General features: G+C 40.7%; 1 protein-coding gene and 1 long non-coding RNA gene across 12 annotated transcripts in view; one reads left to right on the forward strand and one right to left on the reverse strand.

The window, feature by feature from the left end:
• Positions 1-16,094, reverse strand: part of senp7b (SUMO specific peptidase 7b) — a 54,341-nt gene that overhangs the window by 36,495 nt on the left and 1,752 nt on the right. The gene's annotated exons all lie outside the window — the stretch shown is intronic.
• On the forward strand, positions 1,506-15,957 carry LOC139532525 (uncharacterized). Of its 11 annotated transcripts, XR_011666599.1 has the most exons (8): positions 7,566-7,641; positions 10,899-11,769; positions 11,853-12,415; positions 12,577-12,684; positions 13,106-13,197; positions 13,303-15,337; positions 15,477-15,552; positions 15,943-15,957. It is a non-coding gene; the product is annotated as an uncharacterized lncRNA (long non-coding RNA). The 11 variants fall into 11 exon arrangements; XR_011666597.1 differs by lacking the exon at positions 15,943-15,957 and having other exon boundaries at positions 15,477-15,731; XR_011666602.1 differs by lacking the exons at positions 15,477-15,552; positions 15,943-15,957 and having other exon boundaries at positions 11,853-12,188; positions 12,371-12,429; positions 13,303-13,671.

The raw sequence follows: 16,094 nt of genomic DNA on the forward strand, positions 1-16,094 counted from the left end.
TTGATTGGATTTGACACTTCAACCTGTGACATGTCCCTGGAAAAATAAAGCAAAAGGAGCACTCTGTGTCTGCATAGATGTTTAGAAGAAGTGCAATATCATTCCTTGAGCAATACATATGTAGCAAACATGAGTCTGGCTCAAGTTCTGGTGATGTGAGAGCCCTCCTCTTGGTCTAATGGTCAAGACCTCCTGCGACACATACACTGTATCATAGGAATCAAGTAAGCTACAGTACATGCATGTGAAAATGGCATTGTTCCATTGTTAAGGCATTTGTTGGTGCCACACTTTGAACTCCCACCTTCGTTCTTTATTGTTTCATATAAGTATTTTAAAGTATTTAGCACTAGAGCTCTGGCATTGCATTCCTTCATTCTCCATGCACCCCCACATACTGTACAAAGGTCACACCAGTGTCAATCAGTCACACACATTACACATCCATAATCAGTGGTTAGATCATGTGGGTAGCACTTTCACAGTGTTCATTCAGACGTCTGCCTTAGGAGGAAGTCAGTTCTGTCTCAAAGACCACAGTTCTGAGGAAATTACATATTGTTGCCAGTGTGTTCTGTAAGATCATTACTTTTTATGTGAATTGACTTGTTTATTTAATGTATTAAGTGAAGTGTTTCATGGATTCTTCTGTTCTTAGGTGTCTTAAAACTGTTGGAGCTGAGGCTTTGACAGACACACTGGTGGAACTTGGACACAATGTGACTATAAATTGTACTTTTCCACCCACTAGTGCAGAAAATACATACCGGTACATACAGCGGCTACCACAGCCTCCACTGGCCATATTCTGTGTGAGTTCTCATGGTACTTATTTCCATGATACATTATGTTAAAACGGACATATTTATTACCAACAGAATTGACAGTGGTCGTACAGAATGTAACAGAAGATGATTGTGGAGAGCACTACTGTGCATTGAGAGAAGAAGAACAGTTCCTGTTCAACAATGGCAACAGATTCATCACCATTAGTAAGCGCACATACTATTCAATGATAATATTTAGTCTGTAAAATATTTTTAATAGGCCCTTTTTCATGTTTATAATGCCCACAAACCTGCAAGGACTGCAGTCAGAGTGCAGTATAACTGCAGTATGCTGCAAATACTGCATCCAAAATAACACTGTTTTTTTACTGCAGTAGTTTTGCAGTGTAACTGCAGTTAGAGTGCATTATATTCTGCCATTTCTGGGTCCGAAATACCACAGTGGACGGCAGTTACTGCAGTTTCAAAAGTGCAATCTTTTTTTGTAAGGGTTGATGATGCGGCGACATAAATGTTATAACACATTGAAATTGTAGTGACAAGAAATTGTATACATTGAGAAAAACGTGTACACTATAATAGGGACAGGCGGTTTTCACCCATTTCCATATTGTTTTTCAGTATGGCATGACACAGCTGGTACCCCCACCAAGAGGACCAAGGCCCGACTGCATAGCCTCAACTATTTACTCCGGGGTCCAGTTTTCAAATCCTGAATTCACAACTACTGCTTAATAAGGTGCCACTTCTGTATCTACCCTTCCTCTTCAAATCATACCTGGGCATAACTAGTCTGGGTCCCAGTCTCTTTAGCTATCATTCTACTCCTTGCCTGGGTTCCAGTCTCTCTAGCTATCATTCTACTCCTTGCCTGGGTACCAGTCTCTTTAGCTATCATTCTACTCCTTGCCTGGGTACCAGTCTCTTTAGCTATCATTCTACTCCTTGCCTGGGTACCAGTCTCTAGCTATCATTCTACTCCTTGCCTGGGTACCAGTCTCTTTAGCTATCATTCTACTCCTTGCCTGGGTACCAGTCTCTAGCTATCATTCTACTCCTTGCCTGGGTACCAGTCTCTTTAGCTATCATTCTACTCCTTGCCTGGGTACCAGTCTCTTTAGCTATCATTCTACTCCTTGCCTGGGTACCAGTCTATTTAGGTATCATTCTACTCCTTGCCTGGGTACCAGTCTCTAGCTATCATTCTACTCCTTGCCTGGGTACCAGTCTCTTTAGCTATCATTCTACTCCTTGCCTGGGTACCAGTCTCTTTAGGTATCATTCTACTCCTTGCCTGGGTACCAGTCTCTTTAGCTATCATTCTACTCCTTGCCTGGGTACCAGTCTCTTTAGCTATCATTCTACTCCTTGCCTGGGTACCAGTCTCTTTAGCTATCATTCTACTCCTTGCCTGGGTACCAGTCTCTTTAGCTATCATTCTACTCCTTGCCTGGGTACCAGTCTCTTTAGCTATCATTCTACTCCTTGCCTGGGTACCAGTCTCTTTAGCTATCATTCTACTCCTTGCCTGGGTACCAGTCTCTTTAGCTATCATTCTACTCCTTGCCTGGGTCCATTAGTATAACTATCTTCTAGTAAACTGTCATGATTACAGTATTCAGCTGCTTAATTTCCTTTTTGTTATAAAGCTGTGACTTCTGTGGAAATTGTCAATGAAATTACAGTGGAGATCACAGGAACAAAAGAAACGTATGACCCACTCAGCAGAAGTTGTGAGAAAGATCTTGCACAGTGGAAAGTAACACACCACACCACACAAACTGCTCATGTAAATGGTCACAGGGTGAGGTGGTATAACAGTATTTGTTCCAGTGATGTTTGTGAAGGAATTTGTCTGGCAAGAGGTTGTCTGTTGCAATAAACTTTTATAATGAATGCCTTCACAGGAATTGTTACCCTGCCTTAACAAAGTTGTCTTAAACAAAACAAAAAATACTTTTTTTTAGCCTACACATGTCCAGTAAATAATGTATAATGATTTTGCCATAGCCTGGTGCTATGGGGTCTACATATCAGGGAAATGGCTCCATCTACAGGGACTCTACTGGGCTTCCAAATACCCCCTGTGACATCATCCTCTCAGGCTGGTTAGGTGTGCTACAAACAAACAAACTGTAGTCAGGGATTTGAGGTGAGGCAGTGTACACAAACGTCTCAGCAAAGTCTCTATAACATCTCAAGGATCACATCAATATAATATAACAGTAATATCATCTGTATAATATAACCTGCACTTTTTTGTCCTTATGTGTCGTCATGATCTTCAGTGATACACAGTCCTACACATTTTGAGCGGCTACATTTTAACTGGTTGAACAGCACCATCTACTGAAAATAGTAAGCACTGCATGTGTTCGCACAATGCATCCTGCAACTGTAACGGTTTTCTTCCGTTGATGAAGGAGAGGACCAAAATGCAGCGCGGCTAGTGTTCAACATATTTAATAAACAAAGAGACGATAACGTGAACACTATACAAAATAACAAACGTGAAAACCGAGACAGTCCTATCTGGTGCAGAACACAAAGACAGAAGACAACCATCCACAAACCCCAACACAAAACAAGCCACCTAAATATGATTTCCAATCAGAGACAACACAAAACACCTGCCTCTGATTGAGAACCATATTAGGCCAAACATAGAAACAGACAAACTAGACACACAACATAGAATGCCCACCCAGCTCACGTCCTGACCAACACTAAAACAAGCAAAACACACAAGAACTATGGTCAGAACGTGACAGCAACCCAACAAATAACCAACAGAAACCAGCCAAGAGGCAAAAGACCTAGCGCAGAAAAGAGGTTGACACATTATACTCACAAGGGAGTCAAGAGGGAAATCAAGTAAATCATCTAGGAGAGATAAGTGACATTCTTAATCCAGCAGCACATTGTCTTTGAACACTGTACAAATAAGGTCTGGTCCAGGACATCGCGTCACGTCACTTGCTGATCCTGTTTATGGCATGCTGACCACACCGCTCGTTGCAAAATAAATGTCCATACACATGTTATTCAATCATTGCATCCACACTGCTCGCACGCATCAACGAGCATCTGCGTAGCCAGGTGCTAAAATAGAACTTGGTTCTATTTGTGAAGCTTGATACACTGCAAGTCCCGCCTCTCCCATCTCCTCATTGGTTTTAGGAGCATATACCCATGTCAGTGATTGAAAGACAAACTGTGGTCCACAATCCAGTCCAGTTGGTGGTGGTACTGCACCTTAAAGTTGGTTGCCTACCGCCATATAAAGTCCAAAGAAGAAGCCCGAAGGAGGAGAGATTACTGGAAACAAACTATTAATCTGTGGATTAATTGTCGGAGTAGAGGACCTTGTGCATTTCAATTAAAATAACAACCTAATGTTCATATCCCAGGACAAATTGGCTAGCAACAGGAAGCTATCTAGCTAAATTGCCATGAATGTTTGATGCTTTTCGACCTGTCCCCAAATTAATCAAATTGGTTCCGAGTTCGTTTTGATATTTCAACCTGCGTGTCCTGTTTGCGTCTGGTGTGGATGGACAAAATCAACATTCTCTAGTGTTCCATATGGAACGCACTTTTGGAGAGTGTGTGACCGACAATGTCCAACTCAAAATGTTTCATTAGCATGATGATGGGACTTGTATAGTATTTTAGTTATAGTGTATACTTGCCAGCTACACCTATGGGTAAACCATTTGAATTCCATATTTTTTGACAACACCACTTTAGATCTGAATTGTTAGGTTCAGAGTAAAAAACTCTACGGACACTATGAAAGTTTAACCAAGTTTATTCTTCCCAGAGGATCAATACAGCTGCATTCAGACACATTCACATAAGCACTGATATTTAAACCTTTCTCCTCGGCTGAGTCTCCTCCTACACATCTGTACAAACACTGTATCTTTACTGCTCGGCAGGAAACTAAGTAATACAGACATAAACTTTTCTTTCTCCCTTAACGTGACCTGACCTGACCTGACCTCGACCCCCTTCATCACTAATCCATGGCTCTCTCCCCTTATCAGTGCCTGCCAAGTGATCGCTTCCCTGCACTCAGCACATTCCAAGATTAATTGCACACACTATATACCTTCCTGCTACAGATAACCATTAACTTCTGGTGTAGACCCTCTAAACCTAAGCACTCCCTCAGTGACATTAAGTATATTTCATATTCTCAGAACCCAACAGAATGAAACATTGTCTTCATCCCTGGAAAAGATAAACGGTTGAGATAGAAATCATTTAAAAGCTTAGAAACAGGGTTGTCAAACTATTCTATCATTTCTGTGGGGGGAAAAGTTTTTAAATAAAAATGTAATCTTTTAACCTTTAATGTAAACTAACTCAGATTTGTTTCATATTCGCAGTCGCATATGTTGTAGCTTAGACCCCATTTGACATCATCTAAGGTTTTGGTGTTGTGCCCGCCATCGGTTGAGAGACAACATGCTCTTGAACACAGGGTGGGTGTCATGTTTTGGCTGATAAATGACTCAAATATAAATAAAATGGAACCCCAAAGATGGTTGGAGGTCCACACATCAAAACGGTGACATGAATGGGAATATCTGTTGTTTTAAGTTATACTGTCAAGCCTCCATAGGAATGTCACGTACGTGAGGAGAGACGGACCAAGGCGCAGCGGATGTAGAGTTCCACATATTTATTATAAAGTGAAACTTAACAAAAACAAAACAATAAATCAATAGACTAACAACAAAACATGACTACGTGGTGCACAAAACACAAAATAATATCACACAAACACAGGTGGGAAAAACAGCTACTTAAATATGATCCCCAATTAGAGGCAATGATTACCAGCTGCCTCTAATTGGGAACCAAACCAAAACACCAACATAGACATTTTAAACTAGAACACCCCCTCGTCACGCCCTGACCTATTACACCCTAATCTCGTAATCCAGAGTGCCCGCTCCCTCTGGGCGCAGGAAACACAACAAATCATCACCAGTCCACTCCGAGTTACCGTCACCAACTCAACAGTCCCCAACCTCTCCTCCACCCAACCTGACACCACATATGGATCACCCAGAAATAAAGGATTCATTCTCTCTACAAATCTCACTCCCACTGGGCCAAAATCATCCTCATAATCCTTGGAACGAGGCCCAAACTGGGCGGCCCTCGCCGCAGGTACTTCGCCCTCACTCTCAACAAGTTAAGATTTAAACTTTAACATCAATTATCTAGAAACGCGTTCAAAAATATATGCATATTTGCAGAAGTTGTACCTTAGACCCTTTTCCACATCATCTGAGTTTGTGTTGTGTCTGCCATCAGTTGAGACACAACATGCTCTTGAATAAAGGGTGGGTGCTATTTCATTTGGTTGTTAGGTAGCCTAGCGGAAAAAGCATTGGGCCTGCAACGGAAAGGTCAGCCTGTTTGAATACCTGTGCAGACAAGTTGAAAAATCTGTAGATGTGTTCTTGAGCAAGGAACTTAACCCTAACTTGCTCAAAGGAGCGCCGTTCTACTATGGCTGAACCTGTAAATCAACACATTTCACTGCACCTATCCAGTGTATTGACAAGAAAACACAATTGATTTGTTTTCAATCATAGAAATAAAAGTCACCATTAAAATGTAAATTCAATTGAAACTTCTAATTACTACCACAAAGATGACCGCCGGTCCTTCCACTATTGAATATCAACTTAAATGGTCATCTCTATTCTTTTTTTATTTTATTTCTATGATTTATATAGGTTTCCTTGTCACGCCCTGGCCATAGAGAGCCCTTGTTTCTCTATGGACAAGAATTGTGCTGTGTTTTGCTCCCCGGGGGAGGATGTCGTTGAAAGGAGTGATAACGGGGGTGGCATTAAGTGTTGAGGAGGAGCAGTTGAAATGGAAGATTCCCGGTGTCTGGGACGCCCGCCATTTGGTGAGCCGTAGATCCGGTGGGATACGGAAAAGACATCTGTCATGCTGAGTTTTGATGCAGAGTCGTTACCAGATAAGGTCAAGATAGGATGTGTCAGTTATCCCGTGAGAGTTTATGTTCTGAAAATATTATGGTGTTTTAGGTGTCAAGGTTATGGGCATATTGCAACGGTGTGTAGGAGGGAGATGCCTAGATGTGAGAAGTGTGCAGGAGGGCATGAGATGAAGGAATGTGTAGTATCAGTGGAGAAAGTTGTGTGTTAGTTGTGGGGGTGATCATGAGGCTAGAGATCAGAGGTGTCCGGTGAGAGAAAGGCAGGTTGAGGTTGCCGGGGTCAGAGTAGTACAGAAAGTGTCGTATGCAGAAGCAGTGACGAGAGTGGTAGAGGAAGATGGTATAGGGTGAGGGATCCTGAGAGGATTCATGTGAGTAGGTTGAGATCAAGAGAGAGTGATGGGATGAATATGTGCTTCAGTAAAGTGGGATCTTGAGCATTTATAGCCATGGTTGTTAATTGTACTGTAGAAATGGATTGAAAGTCCCAGAACATAGAGGTTGTGGTGGCAGCTGTAGGGGGTGTTGAGTGGTAGTGATATGTCCTCTAAGGCCGTTGGTCTGGAGTAGGACTAGATAGGGTTAAATAGTGCAATGGGTGGTGGATTTTTAGGGCTAATAGGTGATAGGGCAATTTTTCTTTTCCCCAATGTTTTATTACTGTATCAAAGAATATAATGTAGGTAGGCCGTGAATGGCCTCACACAACAGTACAGTATGTGGCGCTGTATGTACCTAAAAGTTGGATGCGATCCGCCAACCAAATCCCAAAGAAGAAGAAAATTAAGAAGTAAACAAAAGAAGAAATTTGTGAAAGCGTGTTCACGCTCATCCTGTTTGCACTCTTGGTGTGAAAAACAGGTCTGGTATATTTATTAATAGGCAAAGCCAATTAAGCCACAAAAACATGTATTTATGGATCAGCGCTGGTGTTTGTTGATACATAAGTGGATAATGAATTGCAAATGTGTACACTGGACAATCAAAGATAATACGTTCAATTGGATGACATAGGTTATACGGTTGAGTTGCGCAAGTATACTATACTATACTAGCCTAAATTAACGTTACAACAAATAGCTATCACAATTAGTAACTGCTAGCTTGCTGATTTAGCACATATAACGTGTTGTATACATAAGGTTAAGAAGAAATGGATAAAAGTTAGATTTATTTGTACGATTGGTGTTGTGAACTAACCACGTAGGTAGCTAGCTATCGTTACCTACCAGTTAAATAGATGCTGTTGCTAGATAACGTTATAATGCGTTGGCTACAAGACACCCTGACTCACCTATTGCTGCTCTTTTGACCCTATGATCACTCGACTACTCAGATGATGCCCCCTGGACTGTTTCAATAACATGGTACCTCATTTAGTTTACCTGTCAGCCCCAGCCTCGAACCAGGTCCTGTATGTACCTAACTGACCCGCTCTGCCCATTCATCGCCATTTACCCGTTGTTGTCTTAGCTCTCCTGATCAACACCTGTGATTGCTTTATGCCTCTCTCTAATGTAAATATACCTTGTCTACTGCTGTCTTGGCTAGCTCTTATTGTTTTATTTCACTGTAGAGCCCTCAGTTCCACTCAAAATCCCTTAGATAGCTCTTTTGTCCCACCCCACACACATGCGGAGACCTCACCTGGCTTAACTGGTGCCTCCAGAGATGAAACCTCTCTCATCGTCACTCAACGCCTAGGTTTACCTCCACTGTACTCACATCCTACCCTACCCTTGTCTGTACATTATTCCTTGAATCTATTCTACCACGCCCAGAAATCTGCTCCTTTTATTCTCTGTCCACAATGCACTAGACGACCAGTTCTTATAACCTTTAGCCGTACCCTTATTCTACTCCTCCTCCGTTCCTCTGGTGATGTGAGGTTAACCCAGACCGTGTAGCCTCCAGTTCCACTACTATTCCCCAGGCGCTATCATTTGTTGACTTCTGTAACCGTAAAAGCCTTGGTTAACATCAGAAGCCTCCCCTAAGTTTGTTTTATTTATACTGATATGCAACTTTTCAGGGAAGTTAGGAACCAAGATATACAGGCAGTTAGGAAAGCAAAGACTAGCTTTTTAAAACAGAAATTTGCATACTGTAGCACAAACTCCAAAAAGTTTTGGGACACTGTAAAGTCCATGGAGAATAAGAGCACCTCCTCCAAGCTGCACACTGCACTGAAGCTAGGAAACACTGTCTCCACTGATAAATCTACGATAATCGAGAATTTCAATAAGCATGTTTCTACGACTGGCCACGCTTTCCACCTGGCAACCCCTACCCCGGTCAACAGCTCTGCACCCCCCACAGCAACTTGCCCAAGCCTCCCCCATTTCTCCTTCACCCAAATCCAGATAGCTGATGTTCTGAAAGAGCTGCAAAATCTGGACCCCTACAAATCAGCTGGGCAAGACAATCTGCACCCTCTCTTTCTAAAATTATCCGCCGCAATTGTTGCAACCCCTATTACTAGCCTGTTCAACCTCTCTTTTGTATCGGCTGAGATCCCTAAAGATTGGAAAGCTGCCCCGGTCATCCCCCTCTTCAAAGGGGGAGACTCTCTCGACCCAAACTGTTACAGACCTATATCTGTCCTACCCTGCCTTTCTAAAGTCTTCGAAAGCCAAGTTAACAAACAGATCACGACCATTTTGAATCCCACCGTACCTTCTCCGCTATGCGATCTGGTTTCCGAGCTGGTCATGAGTGCACCTCAGCCACGCTCAAGGTCCTAAACGATATCATAACCGCCGTCGATAAAAGGCCTGGCCAAGGCCTTCGACTCTGTCAATCACCGCATTGTTATTGGGAGACTCAACAGCCTTGGTTTCTCAAATGACTGCCTCGCCTGGTTTACCAACTACTTCTCAGATAGAGTTCAGTGTGGAAAATTGGAGGGCCTGTTGTCCGGACCTCTGGCAGTCTCTATGGGGGTGCCACAGGGTTCAAATCTCAGGCCGCCTCTTTTCTCTGTATACATCAGTGATGTCGTTCTTGCTGCTGGTGATTCTCTGATCCACCTCTACGCAGACAACACCATTCTGTATACTTCTGGCCCTTCTTTGGACACTGTGTTAACAATCCTCCAGACGAGCTTCAATGCCATACAACACTCTTTCCGTGGCCTCCAACTGCTCTTAAATGCAAGTAAAACTAAATGCATGCTCTTCAACCGATCACTGCCCGCACCCGCCCATCCGTCTAGCATCACTACTCTGGACGGTTCTGACTTAGAATATGTCGACAACTACAAATACCTTGGTGTCTGGTTAGACTGTAAACTCTCCTTCCAGACTCACATTAAGCATTTCCAATCCAAAATTAAATCTACCTATTTCGCAACAAAGCATCCTTCACTCATGCCGCCAAACACACCCTCATAAAACTGACTATCCGGCCGATCCTTGACTTCGGCGATGTCATTTACAAAATAGCCTCCAACACTACTCAGCAAATTGGACATAACATTCCACTTTGAGCCACGAGAGATTAACATGCATATCATTGTTAGCTCTCCATGTACTTTTAAGGGCCAGCCGTGCTGCCCTGTTCTGAGCCAACTGCAATTTTCCTAAGTCCCTCTTTGTGGCACCTGACCACACTACACGCACTCTAGGTGCGACAAAACTAGGGCCTGTAGGACCTGCCTTGTTGATAGTGTTGTTAAGAAGGCAGAGCAGCGCTTTATTATGGACAGACTTCTCCCCATCGCAGCTACTGTTGTTCAATATGTTTTGAACATGACAGTTTTACAATCCAGGGTAAGTCACCTCAACTTGCTTAATTTCCACATTATTCATTACGAGATGTAGTTGAGCGTTAGGGTTTAGTGAAGGATTTGTCACAAATACAATGCTTTTAGTTTGGGAAATATTTAAGACTAACTTATTCCTTACCACCCATTCTGAAACTAACTGCAGCTCTTTGTTAAGTGTTGCAGTCATTTCAGTTGCTGTAGTAGCTGACGTGTATTGTGTTGAGTCATGAGCATACATAGACACACTGGCCTTACTCAAAGCCAGTGGCATGTCGTTAGTAAAGATTGAATAAAGTAAGAGGCCTAAACAGCTATAATAACTCTCAGGAAAATGTCCCTCTATATTTTACAGCGAAACCACTCCTGAGCCTGAAGGTGATTCTAAGAGCAACGTGAGCATCAGAAGACAGAACCTCAGCCCCTTCCTGTTACTCTTCCTCAATTCTCCACTTCCTTTGACTTACAGCACAGAAATTGGTAATTGTACCTCTCATGAAACTGTTGCCAAGTTCTGAGTATTTAAACTGATGAAATAGTTATTATTTTTCTGGAATGTGTGTAATAGGAGAGTGCTAATATACCTCTTGCTAGAACCACCTTTCTAGAGGTGAGGGAAAAAAGCTATTCCAAATTACCTGTAGCCGCGGTGTGTTTACTGATAGGACCACTTAAACTTCTGCACTTTAGCAACAGCTATCGGGGATCCAAATAAAATACCCCAAACTTTTATTTATTTTTAATACAACATTTGTTGCTGAGTCAATGCGTAAGTTTTTTGTAAACCAGGGCCATCTGTCAAGTCAAAATTGGAAATGGGATTGAAATAGCATTAAGTCAGTGTGTCCCTCCTGTCAACAAGATGCAGCTTTACTTACTAAGATTTTTAAATATTTCAAGATTGGTTATTAATATTGTACTACCAAATGACAGACGTTTTGTTGAGAACTTGAGATTGAACATGTGCTGCACAGGAAGATCATTGTTATTTGAGTCAACCTTTCAATTAGAAAGTTATTTGGACACCACAGTGATATTAAAGGAAACATTCACTTCCTCAATGCTCTTTATTAAAGAGTGTTTCTTATAGCTTTTTGCAAACTATGGTTTGATCATGTGGTCGCACAGTGTGTTCAGTCAGATGTCTGTTAGAAGGAGGAAGTCTGTTCATTCTCAAAGATTTATCACAGCTCTGAGGATGTCGAGGATTGTTTCCTGTCTGTTCTGTAAGACCATATTTTTCTTATCTTGTTTATTTTACTTTCATTTGACAATAAATGAAGTGTCTCATGGATTCTTCTGTTCTTAGGTGTCTTAAGACTGTGTGTTGGTGCTGAGGCTTTGACAGAGACACTGGTAGAGCTTGGACACAATGCAACCCTAAACTGTTCTCTTAATGTAACTGATGTACACTGGTACCTACATCGCCACCCACAGCCTCCACTGGCCATACTCCGCTCGTTCACTAGTAGTAGTCCTGCTGCTTTTTATTACAATAATAATTATAGAAAGAAATATTCATTAGAAACAGGACATAGATTGTTAATACAGAATGTAACAGTAGATGATTGTGGAGTGTTCTACTGTGCAAAGAAAGAAAACGATAGTCTCCTTTTCAGTAACGGCACCAGACTGATGACCGCTGGTAAGGGCACATTTCATTCAATCACCAACATTTTCTATTTTGTCTAAAATATACTTTTGAAATGTATTTTTGTTCATGTTTAACGCAGCTAGGTGCAAGACCACTACAGAAATGTTACGTTCACTTTGAGTACCATAACTCAAAGTGGATGTAGGCTATAAATGTTTTCCATAACCCTGCAGGTCTTAAATCAATCAATGAAACAACAAACACAAGTGTGAAGCTCCGTAAGTGATTATGTGTATGTCATTTTTCAACTGATTTAATAGTGACTTTAATAGTCTGGAAAGTAGTTTAATGATTGTTAACATATTGTGCTTATTTAGGCTATCACATTTTGTTGAAATAAAATGCAGAAATTCTAATTAAGTACATTTGCACATTTCAGTTGATCCTGAAGCAACAGAGCAACCCAGAGTTGTCAACACAACATGGGTAAAGGGTCTTCTCATTGGATCCGGGGTCTTGAATGCAGTGCTCATTTTATTGCTGTCAGGTGTGTTTCTACACTCTTAAAATAGGGTTTGTTAGTAACCTAGTAACATCTGGGTGGTATGGTGTGGCTCAGTTGGTAGAACATGGCACTTGCGCTGCCAGGGTTGTGGGTTTGATTCCCCGTGCCACCCATATGTAAAATGTATGCAAGCATGACTATAAGTCACTGGATAAAGGCATCTGCTAAATGGCATATTGTTCTAATATTTTTTGTCTTTCTAAAACTTTTCATTAGACTGGATACCAGGCTAACCTTTTATTCTATTATATTCTATTCTGCCTTTACATGCAATGTTAGGTTAATCTGTTGCTGTACTTTTGTCTGCGTGCAGACCCCAAACCCACTGCAATACGTAAGATGTTACTCAGTGTTGTGTTATCACAATAGTCTATACTAATTCCATCTATATGGGTCATCTTAGCCATTTCAGTGCTGTGGAAGAGAGCTGCTTGCCAGAAGAACCATGACTCTCCTCCAACCCCTGAACCACCTGGAAGGGCAGACGGGCTGGAGGTCAGTATCTGTAGTGGGAATATGGATATATATACAGTATATTAAAATGATATCATATTTATCTTTATGAGGGATGTTTTCACTCATATCCACATTGTTTTTCAGTATGAAGTGATACAGCCGGTACACCCAGCGAGAGGACCAAGGCCCGACCGCATAGCCTCAACCATTTACTCCAGAGTCCAGTTTCCAAATCATGAACTCACAACTACTGCTTAATAAGGTGCCACATCTTGACTTTGGTGGATAATGTGAGCTAGAATATGACTTTGGTAGATGAAGTGAATCTACTCTGATTATTCCTATATTTATATAATGTATCTAATGCTGCTCTTCGTCACTCGTCTATATACCAGTCAGCAATATCTTTGAATTAAATTGTTACTTTTGTGTCTTGATTCATGTTTTTCATTGTTCATTGCTGGAAATAAGTGTTAATTTGTCTTGAAAGTAAATTGTAACTTTTTGTGTGAAGAGGTTTGTGTATTTCTGTACAAAAAGCCCCCAAGCCTTTTGTAGTGTATTGATGCTGCATCAACCACACATATCCTGTTTGAGAGCTTAGTCGCTTACTGAGCAGCACGCATGTCCCAATTACTGTACAATTTACAATTTTTAACAATGACTTTTTCAAACATTAAACTAGAGTTTTGAATTTTAAGTTCATTAAAAAGCTTACTGCATGTGCCCCATAACACATTTGTGAGTAGAAAGTAGTGGTTTGTCTATTTTAGTTATTTAAGTTCAGACCACTGTAAGAAAGGTAATGTCAGTGTATTGCACTTTTTTCAAACATCTCAGTGTTCACTCTTCATGGAAATAAAATCTCTGTTTTGGAATAAACCACCTCTTATCTGAGGTACTCTACCTACTTTGCCTTCAAAGTAAGTGTCCACAAAACAAAGCATTTATAAACAGCATGTTTTAATGGCAGTGGTACCAGTCACCTCTCACTAAATGGTCATCAAGGTCACACGGTGTCTTAAAGCTAGAATCCTTAATTTGAGGGATGGGCCTGGATAAATGTAACCACTCACATTTGTAGACAGAACTATGGACAGCCATCCATGATATCAACATTATAGTTTTAACCATGCTTTGAGGCTACACAGTGTTTGTTTATATTTTGGGTTCTGATGGGGTAGGACAGTTGACCAAATCATGAGTCATATATAAGTTGTTTTCCTCAAGAATCAATGGGTATATCGTTAATTTATGATAAAAGTCCCTAAATGGAAGAAACACATAAGGATTCTAGCTTTAATTCCAGGTAGAGGTTATTTTTCAATTGAATTTCCTGCTCTGTATATTTTTACATTTGACCTTCTGCATAATGAGAATGTAGTCATTAGGCGGGAGACGAATTGACACTCACCACTTCCTCTTCGCACTTTCCACAGACTTGCGCTTCATGTAGAAACTTTAAGCAAGTTAACAATGACCTTTCACATCATTGTTAGTTTTTTTTCATCACTTTTTGAAGTTTTAACTTGACTACTTAAGTTAGGTGATCCACTAGTAATGAAAGCTAACTGACCATAAAGACATGCCTATATGAAAGGGGGGAGGGGGGTCAATAAAATTAATTGCTATTCAATTTGGGACTTGAATTGAAATTCAGTTATTGGATTTAATAACTGTCAAAGGAAATAATGTGTCCCTGCAATGAGTAAGTCTATAGGCAAAGTGGGCATGACTATGATTGGTCTGACCTCTAGAATGTAACAGTAGATGATTGTGGAGGTTTCTACTGTGCACAGAAGACCAGGGTCTACTATCAGTAATGGCACCAGACTCATTACCTATATAATTCATCAAAATATACATCTTTATTTATATATATCACATTTTGAGTATTTGTCCTCTGACAACATATGTTGCATGTGGGATTCAGACCAATTTTTACATCCTCTGTTTATTACTGTCTTCCTTATTCTGTTACAAATGTATGATGTCTTGTAAATGTAAAGATGGTTTAGAATAACTCAGGACATATAACATTGGCTGTGCAGTAAATCTGTTTTGTTTTCCACAAGAGGTTTATGCTGACTATCTAAACTAGCCAGCAGGTCATCGTGGGAAAACTGTCTTCTGTCCATTTACAGTGTTCTGAATGTTATTCTGATCTTTAAGATCCTGGGTGAGTGAATGGAAATACTAGATATCAAAATGTAAACGTTTTAAATAGTTTAACATTTTAATGTTGTATGCTGAGAATGTAGATGTTGCTTGTGTAATATTGATATAGACTTTTCCTATGATGTTGGTTTGTATTTCAGTACATATCGTGACCTTGGCATGTCAGAACAGAAACTGTCTTTAAAAACTAAGACCACCTCAAGATGCAGACCAGAGGTAAGAGACTTGTTGTACATCACCTGAACAGTTGCAGCATTCTCACTGACCAAATGACTGAACTTAACAGTATCAAATACTGAAAACCATACAATATATCATGACGTAACTTTGACTGTAGGTATGGTCTTTTTAAAACATTAATTGTATTGTTGTTTTTATTAAATCAGTGAAACAGATCACAGCACCACCAAGAAGATTCCATCCCGAACTTCTATCAATAATTACTATTGCAGTATAATGCATAGTTCCACAAGTACAAGCTAACAACTCCAGCTAGGTCTAGTGTGTTATTACATACATGAACGGTCAACCCATTAGTGTAACTATCTTCTAGTAAAATGTCATGATTACAGTAATCAGCTGCTTAACTTCCTTTTTGTTATAAAGCTGTGACTTCTGTGGAAATGTTCAATGAAATTGCAGTGAAGATCACAGGAACAAAAGGTATGACTCATGACCCACTCAGTTGAGGGTAAAGTAGAGCAGCAGTTGTCAGAAAGATCTTACACAGTGGAAAGTAACACACCACACCACCACAC

This window comes from Salvelinus alpinus, chromosome 10, assembly GCF_045679555.1.
Source record: "Salvelinus alpinus chromosome 10, SLU_Salpinus.1, whole genome shotgun sequence".
NCBI lineage: Eukaryota > Metazoa > Chordata > Actinopteri > Salmoniformes > Salmonidae > Salvelinus > Salvelinus alpinus.